Source organism: Patella vulgata, chromosome 8 (genome assembly GCF_932274485.2).
Source record: "Patella vulgata chromosome 8, xgPatVulg1.2, whole genome shotgun sequence".
In the NCBI taxonomy this organism is placed as follows: domain Eukaryota; kingdom Metazoa; phylum Mollusca; class Gastropoda; family Patellidae; genus Patella; species Patella vulgata.
The window spans coordinates 38,841,874-38,865,904 of NC_065886.2; the positions used below are offsets into that span (position 1 = coordinate 38,841,874).

The following is a 24,031-nucleotide window of genomic DNA, read 5'->3' on the forward strand; positions in this document are numbered from 1 at the left end:
TCTCTCGAAAATGTGGGCGTATCCTGCCTGGCAGCCGCTGGTTTTGAGATAAAAACATCTTTTACAACCTTTCCTATAATTGTAGTGGGTCCTTTGTTATCGAGGGATTTATTTAAATTACCGAATTTCATAACTTCTTTTGAATTCAAATAAGCCTTCATGTTTTTTGTCCCCCGCCTTTTGAAGAAAGCAGGGGACTATTAAAATGGGTTTGTCCGTCTGTCACACTTTTTGGGACACAATAACTCTCTTTCTAATTGAGCGAGAATGTTTATTAGGTCAATACCTTGATGGAGTTCGAAGATGAGCATTTTACGCTTGATTGGTTGATGCTTTGGGACACAATAACTTTAGTTCTAATCAAGTGAGAGTGATGAAACTTGGTGTATAGTTTCATTACATCAATACCTTGACTAAGTTTGATAATGAGCATTTTCTGCTCAGGGTAAGCATGGCGATAAGCAATTTAATTGGCCAAGATTTTAGAACACAATAACCCTCCTAATTGAGCTAGAATGTCCAAACTTGGTGTAGGTGTTTATTGGGTCAATGCCTTGATGGAGTTCGAAGATGAGCATTTTAATCTTATGGTAAGCAGAGATAAGCAATTTGATTGGTTGATGCTTTGGGACACGATAACTTTAGTTCTAATTAAGTGAGGACACTTGGTGTATAGCTTTATTACATCAATACCTTGACTAAGTTCGATAATGAACATTTGCTGCTGAGGGTAAGCAGAGCGATAAGCAATTTGATTGGTCGAGACTTTGGAACACAATAACTCCCTTCTAATTGAGGTAGAATGTTCAAACTTGGTGTTGGAATTCATTAGGTGAATCCCTTGATGGAATTCGATGATAAACGTTGTCTGCTTACGGTAGGCACAGATAAGATTGGTTGATGCTTTATAGGGACGATAACATTGGTTATAATGAAGTGAGAGCGATGAAACTCTGAATATAGATTCATTATATCATTACCTTGACTAAGTTCGATTGTGCGAATTTTCTCCCTTTTCTAAGGAGCGATAAGCAATATGATTGGTCAAGACTTTGGAACATAAAAACTTTGTTTTTAATTGAGGTAGAATGTTTAAACCTGATGTAGATGTTCATTAGGTGAATGTCTTGACTGCTTTCAATGATTAACATTTCAAGCTAAAGCTAAGCAGAGCTAATCAATTTCATTGGTCGATGCTTTGGGACAAGATAATCGTGATTCTATCTGATAGAGAGTGATGAAACTTAGTGTGTTGTTTGATTGCTCGATACTTTTGAAAAAAATAAATCTGCGATTACTTAATATGTGTCATATATTTATTTTGGGATTTCGGCGGGGGACATCAGCCTCACTGTTGGCTTGTTCATAATAAAGGAGTTATCGTATTACAATAAGGCAAAATGGAAGTTCCTTTGGTTGATTACATTTTATAACAAATTGTGAAATGAAATGGGGTTTAACGTCCTACTCTTCTGCACCTAACCTGGGCTAATTGAAGACGGGCATACGCCATACAGTGTGCTATGAGGGAAATTTTGCCCGGGCAGCGGCGCTACGGCCTACTCTTATATCGAATTCCAACTGCCAAGGGATCTTTTACGTGCACGCCAATGTGTACACGGGACCTCGGGTTTTCGTCCCATCCGAACGACTAGGCAGCTGTCCTTGTCGGGCCCTCCGTTCTGCATCACTGACAAGGAGAAACCACGCCGGAAAATCGAGATGAACTTTCTCGACCAATGCAGGGATCGAACACCCGACCTCCAGGCATAACAAATTGTATATACCTCAATATGATTATGTCAAACTGTGGATCTCGCTGATCTCACTGGCAGGTCTTCAATGCGCGCTAATTGGAAATGGTGTCGATGCCTACATCAAGAAAGAGCGTCCGAAATGAAATGTTAAGATTTATTCGGAGTAATTTATGCATTGATTTTTTCGTTTAAAATACAAATTACATCTTGCCTTAGGATTATTAGTTTATACAATAATTTTGAAGAAACATTTGAATTCAAAACAAGTTACGAAAATCGGTAATTTAAATGAATCCCTTGATAAGAAAAGATCCTTTATATTTAAAAGAAATGAAAATAAACACCCTTAAGACATTTATTTTCTAAAAAGCCTTTGATATTTGGAACTTAATTGCTGTCCTAGAAAACGTTCGCCCACAGCACACTGTATGACGTACGCCCGGTCTGTTTTCTGAAACGTAGGACGTTAAATTCCATTTATTCATTTAGTCAACGTATGATGGTCGATATTTGTCTTACAATATTGTCTTAAAAGATTCCTTTTGTTCATCTTGATAATTAATCTGATTAAAGCATCTTCTCGTAAGTACTTACATAAGGTGTTGCTGCCGACTTGAAACGACCTAAATTATTCTAGACAGCGTCAATACGACTGCTCACATCACAGATTGCTAACGTTCGGGGGGCAACCGGAAGACCCAAGATGTTTGATACATAATTACAAACAAATGATCCATCGAAATATGTAAAAATCTGTGGCAGATCTGTTACCAGGTCAAATGCCCCACTACTGACAAACTGTGCCCCGCTGCTTCGTACAACTATAAAGAAGCAGTGGGACAGTACCGATAACGTCAAGTATTTGACAGTATGGTCAATATCAGCATACCGCATTCACGGCCCAAAACTGATATAAAGGTATGCAAAAATTGAACAATTTCTTGCCCCCACCACCCTTTGCCTCAGAATCCTCACCAAATGTCCTGCGCCAATGTCAGTTATAAAATTACTTCCACTTTCGACAATTTTCTTTAAAATATTTTCATTTATTAAAATAATTACACGATAATAGACGAAATTAGAAATATACAAAATAGTTATCAAAAAATAGTGGCGAAATAATACAGACATACTTATTGTATACATCATTTCATATCCAAATTCTTCAACAGTTAACATGTTAAATACAATGGTCAATGGCGAACAACAGATCTCTCGATATATTAATATAGTTAGCTTATATCATTTAATGCTATACGAATCCCTTGCAAACTAAAATATTATGAAAGTTTAATTTCTAATAGGCATATCAGTCCAATTCTGTTCAGAGTGTACAAAGTCAAGATAATTTGAAAGTTCAGAGTGTACAAAGTCAAGATAATTTGAAATTTCATCGATCTATATTGTTCGATATGTAACACGACGCCACCAGTTTAAATTGTATTGAATCCCAGCCAGAAGAGTTGATTTGTTTCCTTAATTTAATGTTTAATTTAATGTTTAATAATTAATCTAAGTACATAATTAGCGTGGATTAAGCCTGAGAAATTTGATATTTGAACGAAATGCAGATCACACTTCTAGCCTTTAAAAATATTCTCTATATAAATATGTCACTTCTCATCATCTCATATCCAAAGTTTTCAACATTTTGTATGTTTTATACAATGGTCAATGATGAAACAGTCTAAGCATTTACAAATACATGTAGATAAAAACAATTATATAAAAACAAAAATATCTAATTTAGTTTTATGTTAAAATACAGTGTCTGTGCATTTATATTTTAATTTCATTTTTTTTAAATTTGTTTTTGTCATTTCATAGCCAAACATTTCGACATTTAAAATTTGTTTTGGTCATTTCTTTTCCAACAATTTATATATTTTAAAATTTGTTTTGGTCATTTCATATCCAAATATTTCAACATTTAAAATGTTTACTTTATTGGTCAATGCTAAAACAAACAAATATCTGTAAATACTACATCTTGTTCTTGTATAAGATAAAATAATAAAGGAGCAATATAAGGCAAGTTTATTTTTTAATAAGAGTCATTAGATTTTGATAAACACAAGTAGAGTGGAGAAGAACATCATCAATACACTGACAGTCACTGTACCACATCCATCTGAAAGTAGAATTATTGTGTTAACATTATTAACATGCTTTGAGTCCAGTACGTTCTAATTGTTCCGCTTCCGGTGCTGATCGAGAGTGTGTGTGAGTTAATTGTATTTTACGTCCGCTTCCACCGAGGTGATATCGCAGACAAATTCGAGAGTGGGGGCCAGGAGTCGGAAATAGTCAGAAATGGCATCTATTTTTCCAAATTTTCTATGGGGACCCCGCACCTTACCCCAACCGTGTGCTTTTCCCGCCTTTGCTCACGACGAATTGTCACTTAATGTGGCTATCTGAAATTTTTGGACGTACCCTGTTGAAAATCCCGAATCTGCCCCTTGTCCTTTCTAAGACTTTTCATAGAAAAACGACAATTCGGTAGATAATGTAGTCGTAACAGAATAAACATCAAAGGTACAGACCTTTAAGCATAATACCATTCAATTAATTACGTAAGCTATTGATAAAAGCACATTATACCCTGACTAAGTGTGACTAAAACATTAGTTGGGTCTCAGAAGTGGGGTGGGGGGTGTCTGTTCTTGACTGGATTTATGAAAACACAACCTGGTTCATGATTTTAAACAATACTTACTGCATTTAGCTACATACGCAGTGTACGCTGCATTGAAGTCACCAGTGTTACACATAGCATTATCTAAACAGGTTTTAACTGCTGGCAAGCCACTGTAATATCAAAATAGTGTTCATTATTAATAACCGAGTTGATACTTCAAAAAGAGCACCAATTGGATACCTAAATCAACGTGTACTTAAAGAGCACCGATGGGATACTTAATATACAGACCAGAAGGGGGGGGGGGTAACGTCAATTCGACACAAACCAGGTGATTTCGGGACTAACATATGATTCAATTTTATTTCTATAATTTCTATAGACGTCATTAGCAGTGGGAGGCAACCGGGAAAAAAAACCACAAGGTTGGACAGGCGACCCTAACCGGAGGATCGAAACCACGCCAGTTGACTCAATGGCAGACCTTGTGATATAATGCGCACGCGCTAACCATTCGGCTATCCAACACCCCTAAAGAGCATAGACTGGATCCTTAAATGAAAGAGCACTGATGAGATTCATACCACTAAAATGAAAACATGGTTTAAACAGTTGTCTTTCTAATACAGAATAGACAAATTGTGAATACTATACTTAAAACTAGAAAGTCCGCGATTTCAAATCCAGGGAGTTCCTCGGTTTTGTCAGAAGTGGAATCCGCAAGGCATACAAGACAAATATACGTGTATCTAGTCATTCGGATGGGACAAAAATCGTAGAAGAAGTATACGATGTCATAGCATTGCACACGCAAACATATACAAATACGAAAATACCGTATGTTAGTCTTGAATTAATCTAATCAAAGTATATACATATATTGTTCTGACCTGCAATCATCTTCAAGACAACCTACTGCTGTACCTAAGGTACAATCTGAAATAGAGATGGTAATAGTTATAGAGTATAACATATCTTTAACATATACATCAAGTAATATACAGTCTGAAATATATGGTAATAATAACATATCTCTGATATATACATCAAGTAATGTACAATCTGAAATATATGGTAATACTAGTAGTAGAGTATAACATAATAATATCTCTTATATACACCAAGTAGCGCACTGAATTATATTTGCACGTAATATAGGCATTGTGGATCCTTACAGGACAATATTGGTGCCAGTCATTATCACATATGTGATAGAACTGGTTAAATACGTCCCAAATATAATTTTAACACAGAGATCATTGCTACGATAGATGCGTAATCAATGTTTCAACAATCGGAAGTGACGAACGCAAAAGGAAAACACGAGTTATCCCCATATATAAATGACTGAAGTGACGAGTGATAACAGATACATGGGCGAATTTCTGCTCACTAATAATTCCTTCGAAGACCAAAAGTTGTTATATGAGACTGTAAGAGTATATCTGACAATTCCATTGGCCTAGAAAGTTCATCTGGATTTTCCCGCGTGCCCCCCCCCCCCCCTTGTCAGTGATGCAGGCCGGAGGGCCTGACAGGGACAGCTGTCTAGTCCTTCGGATGAGACGGAAAACCGAGGTCCCGTGTATACATTGAAATGCACGTAAAAGATCCCTTGGCAGTTGGAATTCGATATAAGAGTAGGCGATAGTGCCGCTGTCCGGGCAAAATTTGCCTCATAGCACACTGTATGGCGTATGCCCGTCTTCATTAGCCCAGCATAGGAGCAGAACAGTTGGACGTTAAATCGAATTCCAACTGCCAGGGGATCTTTTACGTGCATTCCGATATATACACGGGACCTCGGTTTTTCGTATCATCCGAAGGACTAGACAGCTGTCCTTGTCAGGCCCTTAGATAAGAGAACACGAGAAAAAAATAAAACAGTTCGTACATTCTCTTGTGTTTATTTATTCTATACTTGTAAAAACATGGTAATGCACGGACTTTTTCCATTTTTGTTTCATGTTCTCTTATTTAGTGACAGTCAATTTTTTTTTATGAATTGTCAGATATCTTTTCACAGTCTTACCAAACAACTTTTGATCTTCGAAGGAATTATTAGTGAACAGAAATTCGCTCATGTATCTGTTATCACCCGTCACTTCAGTCAGTTATATAGAGGGATAACCCGTGTTTTCGTAGCAATGATCTCTGTGTTAAAATTATATTTGGGACGTGTTTAACCAGTTCTATAACATATGTGATAATGACTGGCACCAATATTGTCCTGTAAGGATCCACAATGCCTATATTTCATCTCTGTGATGAAATAATTTTTGGAACGTGTTTACTCAGTTCTATCACGTATGTGATAATGACTGGCACCAATATTGTCCTTTAAAGAATGAAAGATATGAACGGGCCATTATATTGCAATGTCGGTCGTGGACATTGCAAGGTATGAACTTTCATAGTTAAAACATCTTTCTTACAAAATAATTGCGCACTTCCGATAAGGTTCCTCGTGGGGACTACCCCATCACTTCCCATAATTTTGAAATAAAGTTCCAGGACCTCCATGTTGTAGAGCGTTCATTGAAAAGGGATGTAACTCCTTGTAAAATTGATCCTTGAGCCTGGATTTCGATAGGATTCTTAATGAAATTTGAAATTTTTAGAACTGATAGGGTTTTTCCCTAACTGCCAAAAACGACTGTCGGGTATTTTAATTAAAATGATTGACAAGAACGACGTAATGGAATACTGTGACCGGGTTTGATTTTATGTGAAACATAACGTAAAGGTGTATGAACGAATCCATATGAACCTTTATCGAAGTAGCTGAGAAGATCAGCTGTCACAATAAGAAAGTAACATTATGTAAACGTCCGTGCAATGTTCTCTATTGGCAAAGATGGCGGTACCGATATTCCCTTTCTGGGTTTGTGATTATTATGTATTTTTACCCTTTTTTAACTGGCAGAAATATTGCCATCGTTATAAATGTATTTTAACATTGCATGTTATTTCACAGTCTGTAATGTATCTTTACCTCTAGCTATTATACATCCAAGATAAAATTACATATCTATAAATGGAGTTCATGTAAAATTATCATGATGTTAATTTACATAAATTTGTACAATAACATTTAATACAAAATAATATTGTGTATTTTAACAGAGTTTATGTATTAATACCTCATAACTATTGTAGAATTATATATTATGTAATTTTACTAAAAGGAATGTGTTTGTCCCCGCTTGGCTAATTAGTCATAGGTTCTATCCTGGCGAACACGGAAAGTTTTGTGGAACTTTCAGCCGATTACGTAACACAACATTCGATAATGTAAAGAAATTGTGTGAGTTAGTTATATTTTACGTCCGCTTCCACTGAGGTGATATCGCAGACAATAAAGAAATGAAATGAAATGGGGTTTAATGTGCTACTGTTCTGTTACTTACAATGGAAGAGTAGGTGGCATGACACCGTCCAAGCAAAATGCCCCACACATCTCAATGTATGGCATATGCCTGTCTTTATTAGCCAGTTCCGTGCATTCAGATTTTGAATAACCTATTTCTCTAAAATGGACTAAGGTGACTGACAGAACAGTCAATATTTTGCACAAAATTCGATATGTGGTCAAAGGGGGAATAACCGATGTGACCACTATTTGACAGTAAATTTACAATTTTCTGTAAAAATAATACTTCAAACGGCATTTCTGTTAATATACAGCTCATATAATGTAAACTAACATATGGTTGTATTTATAAAATAAAACCAAGTACGAACAATCCAAACCATTAGACAAAATTCGAAGTCCTAAAAAACAAAAACGGTATAGGCAAAATAGTGTAATCAGCATATGGACTGTTCACCGTGTACAAAATACACGACAAACAGTGGTAACAGGTGTCCGGAAGAGTAAGCTTACCCTGCCTGGCGCCACATTACTACATTAAATTTAATGTAATTTTACATAAGCCTTGTATTCATATGCATCGACATCGTTTTAAATGTAAGTTAACAAACCATGTGATTTGACAAATCCTGCACTGTAAATACTTATAACTGTAAATATACATATAAATTTAACAGTGGTACATATACTGACCCAATCTGTTTCACAGAGTATTATGAAAGTCTTCTAATATCTTTGTAAAAGATGACTGCCTTCAACACGTGATGTCATATCACGCGGCGTCAATCATTGGCTCAATGGCGCGTGTATTGTTTACATAAGACGTTACTGTATCGGGTAGAATGCTGCCTTTTACTCATTTTAATACCTATTTACACTAAATAAGAAATAATTTTTACCTACAAATACTTCAAACGTCTTTATTTATTTTTCTAATACATAGAAAAAATGATTTAGAATTAAATTTGTCGGGGAAAAAAGTTAATATTTGTGGCTCATTAAGTCGCATCGATGTCATCCTTATCAGTGATTGTAGATGCCTAGCGAATATTCACTGCTGCTCAGTGTGATATTCACCAGTAAAAAGTCAGATACCTATTGGCTAACTTATACGTTTTCGAATAGGTGAACATTACTTACTGTCACATGTAAAACCAGAACCTGTATCTGCTATGAAATTAGTTAAATAAGTGCCGTTATTACAATCTGCATTAACTAAACATGAACCATAGGCATAGGCAGCTCTGAAATAATGAAGGCAATAAATACAATAACCACATCATTAATTCCTTTAGTACAGTAAATACAGGTACACAACAACTTTCGTTAAAGTTTACTTAAAGCGACATTAGGTAAGATTAGATAAAGAGCTGACAGTTTTCTCTATAATAGTTAAAAAAAAATAGATAATGAAAATAGAATATGCTGAAAATGTCAGACCTCGATATCGGCGATACAATTATTGTCTATTCTCGGTTGTCACTACTACCGTTGTAACAATAATAAACACAGTCTCGATTGTCCATTATTACGGTAAACGCATGGACCACAAAACGTATTCGCAGTTATCAGAGAAAATCCATCGGGTTCCCCTTGTCAGTGATGTAGGACGGAGAGCATGGCAAAGGACAGGGTATAGTCGTTCGGACGAGACGAAAAACCGAGGTCACGTGTACAAATAGGGGTGCACGTAAAATAACCATTGACATGGAATTCGAAATAAGAGAAGGCCATAGCACCGGTGTCCGGGCCAGATTTGCCTAACAGCACACTGAATGGCGTATGCCCGTCTTCATTTTCTTCAGTTGTTAAAATACGAAGGCGAGAAGGTGGACAATTTCCCGTACCGACCCAATTGTTTCGTAAGTTACTCTCAAATTAACTCAAGTAAAGTGTGACAAGGCGTTAATCCGAATTCCATTAGTTATTTGTTGTGTTTTCTCTGTCAACTGTCATATTACATTCAAAAATACTTACGTGCATTTCAATGGGTCTGTTGTTGTGTTGGCAGCATTGTAGGTTGTTCTGCAACCATCACCAGTTGCTGTCACACAATCACCATTAGCAACATTTATAGAGTTTAACACTAGACGAAATATAATGAATAAAGATATATTATCAGGGGATTTCTGTGTTACAACATATTCACCAACTGTTAAATAACCCCTAGGACAGTTTATAGTTAAATATATATTTTTGGCCGCTCTCTCCTAAACACGATAATTCGATTTGTATGTAAACTTTACCAATGGTTAAATAAATCTGCTGATTAATTATGTTACCGACTGGAAAAAAAGTTGTCCCCAGATTTACGAACAGTCACACATCACTCCACATATTATATTTACATCCGTTTAGCCAAGTATAGGATGCCGACAACCAATAATTTGGCCATTGGCTTTAATGCTAATGCTGGCCTCTTTGTCCGAAATGTTCGATAGTCTGAACGGTCCCTACCACGCACATCAGAATCTGGTCATATCTTGCCTCAAATTATGAACGAAGTTGCCATGTGACTCTTCACGCTACATATCCCCGTAACCAAGCTCTTAGCTCTGTCAGTCGGAGCAGAAGAGTAGGACGTTAAACCCATTTCATTTCATTTCGCAGAAAGACAAGGATATTTTAGGCGGTTATGAAAATTTAAAAAAAAAGCGAAAATATGGGATTTTTTTTTAATTAAAAGTTAAATCTATAAAAGGTGGAATTCTGATTTTTAGGGACAATTAAGGAGCATTATGGCCACCCTCTTGAAGAAGGCACAGGTGCAAGCTCCGTTTCCCATATAATATAAGGTCTGTAATCTACACACGATTATGTCAATTATGCTTTGTATCAGTCCTTTGACATAAATATTTAAAACAAGAGAAATGTGCACTCGTGCTGAACATTTTCCTTCTCTTTTCTAGGTTTTTGTATGAAATATTTGTGTCCTTTTATATATAGAATTACTCTGTTTTGACAGATAAATGTTTGATGTTAAGCAATTAGTAAGTGCTACTAAATGAAATATCCAATTTTTTAAATTCCCTAAAACATCAGTGGAGTCCAGTGGTCAAATGCGTCTGTTTTAGATCATAAAGTCTGTCATTGCGTCACGTTGGGTGGTGTCTATCCTAGGCCTGTACATGATAATGCGTAGGATCGCCTGTCCAACCTCGTGGCAATTCTGTTGGTTCTCCGGTTTCTTCTCACTGCCAAAGACCCTTATGCACAAGTACTCAGATTTTTTTTTAAAAAGTGTGAGTATTATATATAATTCTCAATTGTCGGGATTTCATAAAAAAGTATACTCTATAAATGGCTGCACCTCTATCTATTTTAAGAACTGTTATGTTAACATAATTTTATTTATTTTACATGTTACATTACCATATAAATCATACAGACATATTTATGTCCTATACATCCTGTCATAGGTATATATACATCTTTCTTATCAACGGTAATAAATTCACCGAAATTTTTAATAAATCTTTCTTTTATACAAATAATAAATTCACCGATATATAAATATATTTTTCTTTCCAACAAAATTTTAAAAAAAACCCACAAAATTTAAATACACAATGTTGAATAGTTTAATAGTTTGATTGCATAAGCGGAGATCGTACACAGTAACGGAAATATGCAGTCGACTTTCAAAATGAAAGCTGTGACAAAGTGCTCTATAACTTTCATGAAAGTTAGACTAGATTCTCTCATATAAAATATTATTAAACTTATTGAACCCCATATGTTATTGACCTACTGTATAATATATACTGTCCACTACATATATATATGCACTTATTTAATTATAGACTTAAAGGACAATATTGGTGTCAGTCATTATAAAATATGTGATAGAACTGGTTAAATACATTCCAAATATTATTTTAACACAGAGATCATTGCTACGGGAGATGTGTAACAAGCACGTAAAGAAACGGGAAGTGACGCCAAACATGACAAACACGAGTTATCCTTCTATATATCTGATTGAAGTAACGAGCGATAACAGACAAACGATCGAATTTCATTTCACTGATAATTCATTTGAAGTTGAAAAGTTATTATATGGGACGGTGGGAGGGTATCTCACAATTTTCAAACGTGTAAGACTTTGGATGATATTGAGTAAGAGAATTATCTACTTTAAGTTCCTGTTTGGTTTATGTTTCTGATGTATTTAACTTGCTGTTTGATTTATGTTCCTGTGTAGTTACGTTCTTGTTCCCAATGTAAATAAATACTATAATATTTACTAAACTGAACCTCTGTTATCACTAATAGCGTTACAAACCTTATTTATTTCTCAAGAGACTTCAAGCTATTTTCATGCCCTCAGTAGTGTTTGTTTTTAAATAAAGCATTTTTCAATTGTAGTTGCATTTTTGTTTTTTGTTGTTTTTTTTTTCAAAATTAAAACATCGAGGCGATTCTAACATTTAACATTTATTTTTATCAGTGTAGAAATCTTTATATTTAGCGTCATTATTATATATGTATATCTATTTTGGATGATCAACATTATCTGTACTATATAGAGAGTATTCCATTATAACTATCGATCGTGTTGATGTAGACTGGTTGTCGCATTCATCTGGTGACTCATCAGTCATTACACTTTAACAATCATTTTGTCACAGAGATCCATCTATTTCACACTTTCAGAGTTCCCAATACAAGTGGAGCTAAATGTAGACGGGCAGCCTAAGTTTAGTATATTCTGCTCCGAGTGTTCTGCCCTGACTCGGCTAATGGAGATGGACATATGCCATACAGAATGCTATGAGGAACATTTTTCCCGAACAGCGGCACTACGATCTACTCTTATTTCGAATTCCAAATGTCAAGAGTTCTTTTACATGCACGCAAATTTGTACACAGAACCCCGGTTTTTCATCCTTTCCGAACAGCTATTATAGGTTGTTCCTTGTCATTTGTAATGATCGGGAAGATAATATAATTGATTCATATTGCGCTAATTAATGCAGATTGTCAACCACTGTCTCTGTCGTAGTTACATTTGTAATGATCGGGAAGATTTAATAATTGATTCATATTGCCTACTTAAAGGGGCAATAACACTCTTGCTGGCTTGACAGCTCCAGAAAATAAAAAATAGCCTTATTCTAAGTACTAGATGTGTTAGTGTCCTACCTGTTGTGTAAATTATCCATTAAATCCTATTTTACTTGTCCAAAGGGTTCAAAAATATTTTTAAATCCAAGTCACATTTGAAAAGCTTTACGTCAGGCTTTTCAAATCAATTAGTTGAATTTTTCCATTATTTAAATTAGGTCCTTTAAGATGAAATTTGTATCATCAATTAATTGGAATATTGTAAAATAGTACAATTTGTTGACCAGAATAAAGATTAGGACATTATTCAGTTACAACAAGAGTGGTATTGAGCCTTTAAACACGTTTCCGCCGTTGCTAATTCACACTTATACTGACCACGAAGATAAAATATTTGATTCATTTTGCCTAATTAAGCAAGTTGATTAATACGTAGTGTTAACCACTGTTCCTGTCGTTACTATCGTTACAGTGTGCAATTAATTACCCATGAAAGCATCCTAACGGTCATACTTGTTTTTTTTACATCAAATATGGTTATCCATTTAGGAGCGCGATGTTGCACAGCATAATCCGGGCATGGTTACGGAAAATACATAAAATCTAAATATTACAAGCAGATTTAGAGTGACAAAGCTGGTTAGAGACAGATAGAAATGTCCTGCAATACTTGTATAAGAAATACGCCTAGTTCAAGAAATACAGGTGTTATCATAGATACCTGGGGATAATCTAATTTACACTGCAACAATACAAAATGATCAATTTATTATTTTTTTAGAATCCCTCTTATCATTTCTGATTTGGAATGTTCGCAAACTTAGATACAAATTTAATTTACTTTTATAGAAAAGCGGTTACGAATTTGGGTTTAATTGGAAAAGTTGTTCTAGTATTCCATACTTAACAATTGCTGGCCATCAATACCTGAGAGCATCAAATTTACCCTCCAGGAATACAAAGTGGTGAATCTTATTCATTTTTCTAGAATCACTTCTGATTTTGGACGTTCTCTCGGCTAACAAAGTTCAAACATATTTCTAGAACACTCGATACAACTTTAGTTTAATTGGAAACTACAAGTAGGACCTACCCTATACTGTTTTTGTAGTCATATAGAAATAAGAAATGACACCCAAGAAATCTACAACTGTCAACACAAAATGTCTACGTAAAAACAAAGAAGACAAACTCACCAGTTAAGACAACGACAGCGAAGATATAATTCATGTTGGATGAATAAAAAATATATATGTACGGTAAGATAGTATTCCCGCGTGACAGTTTCACTGACAATCGGGATGGTCTATGTATACAGACGCGCACAGTTGCTGCGCTATATACGTAACATCAGCCAATCACGATTTGATAATTTGCATCTAAATGATATAGTTCTTAGTAACGATCCTCGTTGTCAATGTCAACTGCCAAATAAAGACTTATCGATACTTTCAATAATTAAATATAATTGATTTCATATAATATCATTTAACCTAGGTTCCCCATGTTATAACATATCAAAGCCTTCTGAAATAATCAGATCAAACCATTTTAATGAACGTACGCGGCCGACTTTAAAAATCACTGCAGGCAATATTGTGCACTTTAATGGGTTATACAATATCTCTGATTTCATACAACATTGAAAATAATAGTCCTCTGAATTTTTTAATCAGTGCAAAGTGTCTTAATGGACGTACGCTGACGACATAGGCAATATTGTACACTCTATTAGGCTCTGAAAACAGTGAAATATCAGCGAAAGTATATGTATCTAAAATATTGCATTTGGATCTAACCGTTTAGGTACATCTCGTTAAATCAATAGTTATCTGTTATTGACAAGACATGCTAGAAATGTTTATTGATTATTTTATAGATAGGATATACATGTACTTTTAGACAATACAGTCTGCAAGTCTTCCAATTATAGATGGGTGAAATGAAATGGTGTTTAGCCTCCTAACGTTTCTGTCCCATCTAAGCTATTGGAAAGGGGCGAAGGTTATTTAGTGTGCTATAAGGGAATCTTTGGTCGGACTGCGGTGCTACGGTCTGCTCTTTTTATTTCGAATTCCAAATGTCAAGGGTTCTTTTTCGTGCACGCCAATGTGTACACTGGACCTTTTTTCGTCATATCCGAACGACTAGAAACTTTGCCTTGCCAGGACCGCCAATCTGCACCACTGACAAGAAAACACGCCGGAAAATTTCGCTGAACGTGATTGAATACGAAACCTACCGGTTAGCGAACCACCGCGGCTACCAACTGGAATTGTGTTTTACTTTGCTGTCACCAACACAATAAAGATGTGCGTCGCGTTTTGTGGGTTGTTTTTTTGGAATTGTTTATCACTTGTTTGCCAAGTATTTATGTGATATCATAATTAATGCTTTGCATCAACGAAATTGAATCACAATGTCATCGTATTAATTCATGATAAAAATTGACGTCAAATGGGGTGTTGGGTTTTGTTCTTCAAAAGCTCAGTGTGTATATATACTCCAAAGTGACGATAGAGACCATGTATTTCTCAAAATTTTCCCACCGATTCTTTTTCTCAAAAACCGGCAAACCCCTTCCTGCAAATATTCCTGGATTCGCCACTCGTCGCAAAATTGAGACACTTGCGCCCAAATGAATAAACCCGCGAATATGGATTTTTTTTTTAATTCACGCGGCCTTGACTGTTTTAGTTATGACGCCAAACCACAGGCACTTGAAGGGATTAAAATGAAACATATTACTACTGCTTGACTATATATTACAGTATATACTATTGTTCTCACCCGCGTGTTTAAGACGCTGTCTCGCTAGCCTGGGGGTCGGGTGTTCGATCCCTGCATTGGCCGAGAAAGTTCATTGGGATTTTCCGACGTAGTTTCCCCTTGTCAATGGTGCAGAACGGAGGGCCTGACAAGGACAGCTGTCTAGTCCTTCGGATGTGACGAAAAACCGAGGTCCCGTGGATACATTGGAATGTACGTAAAAGATCCCTTGGCAGTTGGAATTCGATATAAGAGAAGGCGATAATGCCGCTGCCCGGGCAAAATTTCCCTCAGCACACTGTATGGCGTATGCCCGTCTTCATTAGCCCAGTATAGGAGCAGAACAGTAGGACGTTAAACCCCATTTCATTTCATTTGTTCTCACCCGCCATACTGTTTTCACGCGTTCAAGACATTTCGTCTGCTACCATCTCAAAATACTCACTACTTCTAACATTTTTATAGCCAACGAGACTTTATTTAATCATTATACACGTTCCAGTGTAATTAGGTTGGTCATTTTACAGCGTTATTAATTACAAATCAAACTTGAAGCGTGATCACTTGGGTATTCGTATCTTCAACGGACCGCAAGTAAGAGGAAACGAGGTCAACGACGTCAGGTTGGGGAAACCTTGATTTTTGATTGGTTCAGGCGTGTTATTAAAACTAAAATTGACCTTCATAGCTGATCGCGAATTAAGAATCTCAGAATGACAGCTGAATACTCTCATTGGTAGGTAACATACTTAGGAAAATACATACTTAGGAAAATGTAATTGATCAAAAGTAAAATGGCTTTAAAAAGGTGATATCATTAATTAAACAATTTTACTTCTGCAACTTGCATAGACGTAAAACTTTGTGCGTGGGGTGGTGGTGTGTGTGTGGGGGGGGGGGGGGGCATATCTCTCGGGTAGACAGGTAAAGTGATAAAAAATTAATATATCTTTTAGGAAAAAAACATAGTCGGTAAAAATGAAGTGCCCGAAATAAAGAAATAAACCGGACATCTTCGATCAGGTTTCGGCCGATATCTGCTATAATAGATTTTTCAAGCATCGATAATTATAAAAAATTATTTGCTTCATAAATTTTTCAGAAACCGTTATTTTTTTTAACTCGACTAATAAATTTAAAATATTTAAAATCAGTGTAAAAATAACGTGTCTAGTGTCACTCTATAACTTCAAAAGCCTGACATTTTTCACCTGACAAACACGTGTGTTTTGGTGCAGTCTGGATCACCCAGTCCCTAGGCAAATATCGAGTAACGAATAAAGGGACTGGGTGATACAGACCCCATTTTGTCTTTCTTCCGGTCCGTCGAAGATACGAATAGCTAAGTGATCACGCTTCAAGTTTGATTTGTAATTAATAACGCTGTAAAATGAGTAATTTAATTACATTGGAGGGTGTATAATGATCAAATAAAGTATCGTTGGCAATAAAAATGACGGGAAATGTTAGAACTAGTGAATATTGTGAGATGATAGCAGACGAAATGTCTTGAACAAATGTATATAGGCTACTGTAAATATATAGTCAAGCAGTAGTAAGAAATTTTATTTTAATCCCTTGAAATGCCTGTGCGCCAAACCGAAGAAGATGCGATACAGTAAATGAAAGCTGTGTACTGCTCTCTCCACCTCATCCTGAAAGAGTTTTTCCGCACACATATAGGACACAGATCACCAAATGAAAGCTGTGTACTGCTCTCTCCACCTCATCCTGAAAGAGTTTTTCCGCTCACATATAGGACACAGATCACCAAATATTCCTACGCCGTCACCCACGAAACAAGGGCCAAAGCTATTTTTAGTCTTCCTCTCCCTTTTCCTTTTTCCCCCTTTTGCATGGCGATTTTTGTTGACTTTTTGGAGTAGAATCGAGGAAAAGGGTTTGAAAATACATTTTCTGCCAGGTTTTGGTGAATATTCATAATTTTGATGCGGAAGGATACAAGAGTTGAGAGGTTGGTTAGGTTGAAATGTAGGGCCTGAAATTGCATGTTTATTTGTCTCTACTTCCAGCTTGTGTATCTCAAGTTTTTCATGAAGAACCTCATACGTGCTTTTGGGCAAGTGGTTGCCACATGTTGCTCCATCTGTGGTAAAAAGCGTTCTACCCAACGAAAATTTGGGGAAAAGTTAGAGCCGGTCTAAGATACGAGAATTAACATTTGAGTCAATGGGGAAATCTTTAGTGATCTGTGTCCTTATCCAGAACGAGCTTTTCTACACTTCTCACCATTTTTAAAGCTATACAATGTAGTTTGAACAGATTACCCTGTCATCAAATTGGAAGGCATAATGTATGCATTATGTGTATGTGCAAATGTCTTAGTATAAAAATAACACTGTTTTAAACTTGGTTTTAATTAAATTTGGATGAAAATGAAGAGAATTTTATACATTATTTCCAGGACAACCGGTACCACTTTTTAAAATCGTCCTCATAAGGTCATAATTAAAATTACCCAAACGATCCTATTTGTTTAGCCAAATTCGCCTACTCAAAAATCGGTCTTCTTCGGACACTGAACTTTTGTGTACAATTGTATAGTCCGAATCTGCATGATTTGACAGAAACATAAACTAGAAAAGCATTAAGGTAATTAAAATGACATCACCAAGGAAATAGACGACTAATATCACTGTAGTTTATTAAAAGATTGATGTATTAGTTCATTTAGTTAAAACTTTCGATTCCCCGGTTGGACGTGACAAGGAGTACGGTCGCTGGTTCCCCCTCCCCCCCCCCCCCACACACACACTACTTAAAAACCCTACTAACCATATGCTAGTCCCGAAATGACCTAGTTTCTGTCGAGTGGACGTTAAACCCTCTCTCTAATCTAGGATAAAAACTATTGCCGAAAGCATCTGTGAGTATTGATGGGAGCGGTTCTCGAATCACGGTACACTTACCCTTGTTAGAATATCTGATACCATTTCCCATAAGAAGAACTGACCAAGCTACTGTTGTTGTTTTTTTTTCTAGATTCCTTGACTAATATCAAGAATGATTTGTTTTTATGAGTAAAACACTTCTTATGATTACACCCCTCCCCCTTTCAAAAAATCTGCGAAATTAATGAACATTCTTGCCAAATCCGACGTTATTCCCCATTGTCGGTGGTATAGTACAGGGGGCCTGGCAAGGGGCAACGCATAGTCGTTCGAATGTGATCAAAAACCGAGGTTGTACACATCGGTGTTCACGTAAAAGAATTCTTGACGGTTAGAATTCGAAATAAGAGCAGGCCGTAGCCCCGCTGTCTGGGCAAAATGTCCCTCACAGCACACTGCATGGCGCATGCCGTCTTCATTAGCCCAGTCGGAGCAGAACAGTAGGATGTTAAACTCCATAATTTCATTTCATTTCGTTCTGCTCCGACCGGGCTAATGAAGACGGACATTTTTAATGTCGTGGTATCTCTTGATGAAAAGTGCGAGATTTTATATGTCTACTATCAGCCGTCATTATGTTGTAGTTATTCCATTATTAAATCTAATATAGATGTTATTGAACAGATAATAAGGTATTCGCCTTAATAAGGCATAAAAGTCAATATAATCCATCTGTAAATGTAATCCGTGTGTCTATTTCCAATGTAGTCGAGTTCGACAAGTGCTTGTTATTCTCTTAAAAGAACGTAATTTAAACAAGAATAACGTGACTGTGAAAAGGGGTGTACGCCGAAACACACAATTTTATATCACTTGTATTGTCGAATTGTAAAAAGAACTTCGCAATTACGTCTTGTCTATAAAATATTGATTTCGGCTTTGTGAATAAATGGAGTTAATGAAATAAAATACGTCAGTGTAGATACAATATGTTCAAACCAACACCTGCCCTAATTATTTCATTTCGATAATTGAAATATGACATGGGGTTTAATGGCCTACTTTTCTGCCTCACCGGGATAATAATTTAACGGGCATACATACGGAAGCTCAAGTACGAACTATTTCCTTTTATTATTTCCTACTTTTAATTTGAAATTTTGAAAATAGGCCGCGAAAGCTATCTTGGCAGTGGTGCAGTTCGACGGGCCTGACAAGTACAGCTGTTTAGTCGTTCGGATGGGACGAAAAACCGAGGTGCCGTGTACACATTGGCGTACACTTAAAATACCCCTTGGCAGTTGGAATTCGATATAAGAGTAGACACACTGTATGGCATATGCCCGTCTTCATTAGCCCGGTCGGGGCTGAACAATAGAACATTTTAAAAGGAAGGTGCCATTTCATTTCCCTGTCGCCATTTTGGTGATAACGGACGCTTGTTATGCAGTGTGTTATGAGGGAAATAACTGGAATATTGTACTGATATCAGGTTTTCCGCCCACTCTTTCATAGAATTCCAACTATCAAGGGTTATTTTACATGCACAAGGGTGGTCTTCTCTTCTTCGTCCCATTATACTAGACACTTTCCCTTGCCAGAGAGAAAGAGAGGGGGAGAGAGAGGGGAGGAGAGACTCCAACTGCGTCTATTCAGAGTAACATACCAACCTGGCGTTTTTTTTGCTGCTTAGTATATAATATTGAGATTGGTATCTCAGAACTCGTATGGGCGGATAAGACAAGTTCCTTATATTCATAGGAGCATTGTCATGAAGCTACTGGTGTACAACTATTCACATTTTGAAATGTATTTTTTCACTTATACACAACCAATGTAGAGAGAATTTAGTACTGGAGATATACTAGAACATTTTGGGGATTAGTGGAAACTAGTCTGGCTGCAGAATTTTGTATCTTGTGTGTTTTCTTATAACTCAGATGAAATGCCAGTAAGAAGACTGTTACGGTAATCTAATTGTAATAATAATAATAACGATATTATAAAGGATTGTTGTGGATAATGTAGTTAACATATGGCGGGTGGTGCTGATCTTCCTAAGATTGAAGTACCATATCTTGGTAAGATGGTTTACTTGGCTGGAAATACTATTTTTAGTATTACACATAAAGATTTTTCAGGCAATTTGTACTTTACCAACTTGAGTGCTATTTACTGGCATCTTTGAAATTAGTGATGATATTTGATAGTGTGAGAGTACAGGCAACTCTCCATTGCTTGGGTGTCAACAGCATATAGATGAAGTGATAGCCTAAGACAATTCATAATCTGACCTAGTGGATATGGTAATTATGATTAGGTCCATTACGGGCCCTTGCGGCACACATAATTCAAGGAGACATACGAGGAATTCGGTTGGCTTCTGTCGGATATGACACGATACAGGGAAATACCACGTGATCTAATCAAGAGAACATTTGGATCAAGACTGTCGAAGGCAGCAGGGTATGTCTTGCAATATCAACGAAGCTACATTTTCTATATCGCCGATTGTATAAACTTTATTCAGCACTCAATCCACAGCGGTTTCGGATCCATATAATGGTTTATAGGCATATACTAGGTCTTGTGCCTTCAAAGAAAAACCAACACAACAGTTTTTCAAAATTCGAAAGACATTTCATTAAAATGAAATGAAATGAAATTTAACATCCCACTCTTTTGCACAAAAATTAGAAAGAACTTCACGAAAATCGGCCTTTATTTACTTCCATCAAAACTATGGAGCGGAATTTTCCCCATAATAACTCTTAACCTAGTAATACGAATGCTAACTTCTATACATTTAACTTCATACCAATACATGTTTAATTGGCTATTTACATATGTACAAATGCTAATTTATATGATTTATATTTTAAATATTGCAGTTAGAATTTGTATTTTGTTCTATTTCTATTATTACTTTCAATTTATTGTAGTCAGTGAAGTTTCGTTAACATTTTTACATTTCACCGCCGCTCCCGATGATTTGGAAGCCTAGCCCGATATAATGATTACTTTATTTCATAATTTTGGCTTTGCTTGCTGATTTGTTTCTCTATTCCTACGAAGCCGATTACATACAGGCACTCGTAAAATCAAATAAACGATTAGTCACGACATTTTAAGTGATGGATAATGGCCGAAGACTGTCCATTATGTAAATAGAAAGAACAACTGAGGGGCGTTAGCCCCGAAGTTTTTCTTTGTATTTACATAATGGACAGTCTGAGGCTATTATCAAACTTAAAACATAGCACCATAGAGATACAAATAATGGATAGTTTTCTAAAACAACAAGCCATAAAATAATGGATATATTCTAAAAACAACATGCACATGCTCATGAATGCATGTGACAAAACACTCCAGTCATATACAGAGCAAGCATACACAGACAGTCCAAAATATTTTACATGGAGACGACATGTTTACAACACAGTCGAAAACAAATATTAATAATGAGAATATATTATGTGATAAGCATTTGGATACTGATTACATTGGTAATGTACTCGATATGGAAGATAATAGCTGTAAAAATTGTGATGTTCTTGATGTGGGGGATAATAGCCGCCAAAGTATTGATGGAAAGGCTGCTCACGAGAATGATTTAGATATTGATAATTTTCTTAATACTGTGGTTAATATAGCCGTAAAAATTGTGATGTTCTTGATGTATTGAAAATAATGGACAGTTTTATAAATAATATACGATTGTTTAAGAAAATCGTACATTCTCCTATATAATGGTTAAAAACATCAAAGGGTGACGTCATATCTATGTTTTAATTTCACTTATCGATATATCGATGATGTTCTATCACTGAATAATCCAAAATTTAGTGATTATGTAGAATTCATATATCCTGATGAGCTCGAAATTAAAAACACTACTGACAGTGACAATTACGCTTCCTATTTGGATCTGCGTCTCGATTTTGACAATTGCCAAAGTGTTAAATTGTACGATAAACGTGATGACTTTGACTTTCCGAAATCTATATAGGGGGGGGGGGGGGTCCGCAACCCTAACCCATTTTTTAAAACCCCTAAAAAATATAAACAAACACCATGTGGCCATGCTGTCTACCAAGACACCGCGTGCAAAAGCGTTATGGTTACGTTGCTGGCTGAGCGGGCGATAAATATTTGGTTTAGGCGGTTATGTTTATGGGTACCTACATGCGATTCACTCTGATAAGTGGCAGAAAAAAAATAACAAAATATTACTAACAGGTTAACTAGACACAATTTTATGGAACACAGGTACTTTTCACTTTACACATGTTTCCAGGATGATTATCTCTGTGTTTTATTTTAGCAGTATAAACCATATTGGGATATGTACAGGTTTTATACAGATAGAATCTTAACTAATCATAATAATTGTTGTAAATAAATAGGAGTTTGGGCCTACTATGTAAATTTGTTGGTGGGGTCCAAGTATATTCAGCCCCCCCCCCCCCGAAAAACAATTGGGGGGTCGGACCCCCCCCCCCCCCCCATGTGTGACGCCCATGGTCTCAGCTAATTCGTTACGGAAGAGCTTGTTCATTTTATTCTGATTTTTTAAGTAGATCGGGGCACTTGTCATCTAAGCTTCAACTACAGGGATACTTGCGAACTAAACTTATTAAAACCTTTAAAAAGTTTTATGGCCGTCATATTGACTTGATTGGTAATATAACATGTCTCTTTCGGCTTTTATTCTAGATACATTTAATTGACGCGTATACTGTTATACTATCTCCCTGATAATGTCTGTCTACTACATCGTTAACACTGTTTATCACGTGCATTTTGTATACCGATAGTCTATTGGCCAATCACGCTATTTTACCGAGATTTTGCCTAATAGTTTGGATGCCGCTATGGCGGGTGTGGCGCCAGGCAGGGTAAGCTTAATCTTCCGGACACCTGTTACCACTGTTTGTCGTGTATTTTGTACACGGTGAACAGTCCATATGCTGATTACACTATTTTGCCTGATTACACTATTTTGCCTATACCGTTTTTTAGGACTTCGAATTTTGTCTAATGGTTTGGATTGTTCGTACTTGTTTTTTTTATTTACGCTAAACTAAGCATGACGTAATGAGTTCTTGCTATATATTCTTTTAGAAAACTAATAGGCCAAAAAAATCGATAGTGTATTATTTGTGAAACTGCACGACAAAATACTATAGCCTATTTATTTAGCAAAAAAAAAAATATCTAGAATATATAATTTTGTATATAAAACATTTTATTATTTTTGACAGGCAAATGTCGTGTCTGTCGGGTTGTGGAAAAGGCACGTTTTTATATGTTCCCAGTGTGCCACCATACAATTGTATGATGCGAAAATTTGTGAAATGTCAAAATGTTAGCGAAACTAAACTGACTAATAATGGAAATGGAACAAAATACATATTAAGATATAAGTCATATAAAATCGCATTTTTGCATGTGTAAATATTCAATTTAACATGTGTTAGTAAGAAGTTAAATGAATAGAAGTAAGCATATTAGCATACGCATTACAAGGTTAGGAGTCAAATTATAGGGGGAATTCCGCTCCATACAA

The 24,031-nt window shown here is 36.0% G+C and overlaps 2 long non-coding RNA genes across 6 annotated transcripts in view; both read right to left on the reverse strand.

The window, feature by feature from the left end:
• The window catches only part of LOC126830323 (uncharacterized), a 144,708-nt gene that overhangs the window by 78,595 nt on the left and 42,082 nt on the right, over nucleotides 1-24,031 (reverse strand). The window lies entirely within an intron of this gene.
• Nucleotides 2,783-24,031, reverse strand: part of LOC126830322 (uncharacterized) — a 29,786-nt gene continuing 8,537 nt past the window's right edge. The window contains exons 2-6 of the long non-coding RNA XR_007683799.2: nucleotides 9,749-9,857; nucleotides 8,912-9,015; nucleotides 5,289-5,334; nucleotides 4,477-4,568; nucleotides 2,783-3,888 (exon numbers count right to left, since the gene is read on the reverse strand). This is a non-coding gene — a long non-coding RNA (uncharacterized LOC126830322). The remainder of the gene's footprint in view (nucleotides 3,889-4,476; nucleotides 4,569-5,288; nucleotides 5,335-8,911; nucleotides 9,016-9,748; nucleotides 9,858-24,031) is intronic.